Genomic DNA, 2,785 nt, shown 5'->3' with positions numbered 1-2,785 from the left:
TAGGGTGTTTTATGAACTGAGAAATGCCTTTGAATATCATTTTTTTCACATAACCTCTTGAAATTTGAATCAGTGTACTTTGTCCTATTATTTGACCGTAAATACTCGACTATTCTACCTATTTGATTCTCTACCTCTGCCTTCCATAACTTGAATTTGGCAAAGATTTAAAATTTCTATTTCAAGAAATACACCAAAATTAAACTTTGCAGAAAAATCATTCGTAAAACTCACAAAATAACTAGAACCACCCATGAAAACCTCTTTATTAGGCCCCCACACATCAAAATGCACATAGTCTAAAATTCTTGTTGTTTTGTGCTTTCCAATCTTGAACAAAACATAACAATGTTTCCCAAGTACACAATACTTGCACAAATCCATATTCCAACTAAGAACATCCTTTATTAGATTTATCTTAGGAAGTTCCATCATCACCCAAAATCATCCACCCTAAATGTAGTGAACCATTTCTGATGGTGCGTCATGTAGTAAGAACAACCAGAGTCAAGAATCCATGCAACCGTGCATATGCTAGATGAAACACATAATATATCTATTTCACTGCCACAATCATCAGGTTGAACTATATTTGCATAATTGAATGAGTCCTACTATCTGTTTGGATAGTCCCTCTTTCAATATTCAATCAGTTTGCAACTATAACACTCAATTGTTTTCTGATTCTTGGATTTAGACCTGTTATTTCCAGAACATGCTTTACTCTTGTTATGCCCATCATCTTGACCCCCCCCCCCCCCTCACATACAGAGACTTGTCGTCTTGAGTTCCTTCCTTAACACTTTGTTTCCTTTGAGAATGAGAAAAATGTAGTTGTAATCACATCAAGATTGATAATGTTTTTCCAGTATGTAAGAGTAGTCACCAAAAGATCATAAGAACATGGTAACGATCACATCAAGATAATTGTCTTATCTTCGTCATCAATCTTCACCACAAGTTTCACCAGATTGGTGATCATATTGTTGAATACATTGACATGTTACAAATCAGATTCTTCCTACATCTTCAAACTGTATAGTCGCTACTTCACAAATAATTTGTTCATCGGCGTCTTTAACATATATCGACTCTTCAATTTGTCTTAAATCTCCTTCGGGGTCATTAGGTCCAGGACATGATACATCATCTCGTCTAAAACACATAGGTGAATCAATCATGCGTCTTTCTTCTTCATCTTTGCCGAAACGATATCCTCTATGTCGGTCACTTTCGTCTCACACGACGCCTTTTGTAAACTAACTGTTGAGCCAACAAATCTTTAATCCACCTTTGTCATAATTCGAAATTACTCGTCTCTTTGAACCCTGCTACCTCAAATTTCATATCAGAATTAATCTTCATTTAATACCAATTGTTAGAACAACAATAAATATAAAATATTAAAGAGAACTATAATAATTCTATAGTTACAAAAGTATGCATCATTGATCAAACTTCATTAATAAGGATCAATTATATTTATTGTTTTTTACTTTCGTTTTTTCTTTAATATTATATTATATACGATGGTATAACCCATACATTAGTCTCAACACAAGTTAAACTCATAATTTTCCATATTGTAGGAAATTATCTCTTTCTTTCTGTCTTTCTTTCTGATAGACGACTCAACTACTCATACTCGTCCAATAAATTTGTCACTCCATAAATGGCTAAGGTTTGTGTTTAAAGTATAGTTGAGACAAATTCATAAATTCATTCGATATATTGTCTATTTCTTGGCGCAAGCATCTTAATTGTTGGAAAAAATATGGCTAATATTACTGTTGCGAGCACTTTGCTGCATCATCACATCAATCATACATTACTATGTCCTACTCTAGCCAGTACCATAATCCTCATATAACTTTGAGATTATTCATTCATTTTTGTTTATACACAAACTACCCCAACGTGTTAGTCACATGACTCTCATTTTCTTCACTAAATTTGCGACACATTGATAGAGGACAACTCATCAAACCGAGTAATACTGCATGCCTACGTTTAAAAATAGGCTTCACCTTTTATAGAGTGAAAAGTTAGGGTGTCAAAGAGGTCGGTAGTAAAACCAGAGGCATTTTGTAAAACTGTGTTTTAGTTTTGAAAAAAATGGATGATTCGATTATATTTTAAAATAATTTTATATTGTCAATCAATCACAATTATGTATTTAATTAAATTATTTTTTTAGTTATAAAATAAAATTAATAACATGATTGATTGATGATTTTTTATTGAATAACAGTGTAAAACTATTTTACACGGTTAATGCATATCCATTAAACATTTTACTTTTAAAAATATAAAAATAATAAATTTATTAAGTAGTTTAATTTTACAAAACTACTTTTTATTTAAAAATTTTAAAAATTTAAAAACTAAAATAGATTTTAGAATTTTTTATTTTTGATTTTTATTTTTTGAAATTATGAAGAGAAATAAACAAAGAAAATTAGTATAAGTTTTATTAATGATGACAAATTTATAATATTATATAACTTTAAAACAATTTTAAAAAATAAATTTATCAAATATTTTTTTCGATTGTTTTTTAAAAACTATTGATTAGCATTGTTTTGCAAAATAATTTAAAAAACTAAAAACTAAAAGTTATTTAAACGAACCTTGTAATTTGAACCACATAATACACTATTAAAATTAGATAATTAGAGAATTACTATTTAAACCACATAACACATATGATAAAATTGGATGATTCGATTATATTATTCAATCTATATAATAAAATTGTATAGATATTAAGTTAAAATGTCTAACA

This window comes from Vicia villosa, linkage group LG4, assembly GCF_029867415.1.
Source record: "Vicia villosa cultivar HV-30 ecotype Madison, WI linkage group LG4, Vvil1.0, whole genome shotgun sequence".
NCBI classification, from domain to species: Eukaryota; Viridiplantae; Streptophyta; class Magnoliopsida; order Fabales; family Fabaceae; genus Vicia; species Vicia villosa.
The sequence above is the reverse complement of the archived record's forward strand: the minus strand, read 5'-3'. Positions refer to the sequence as shown.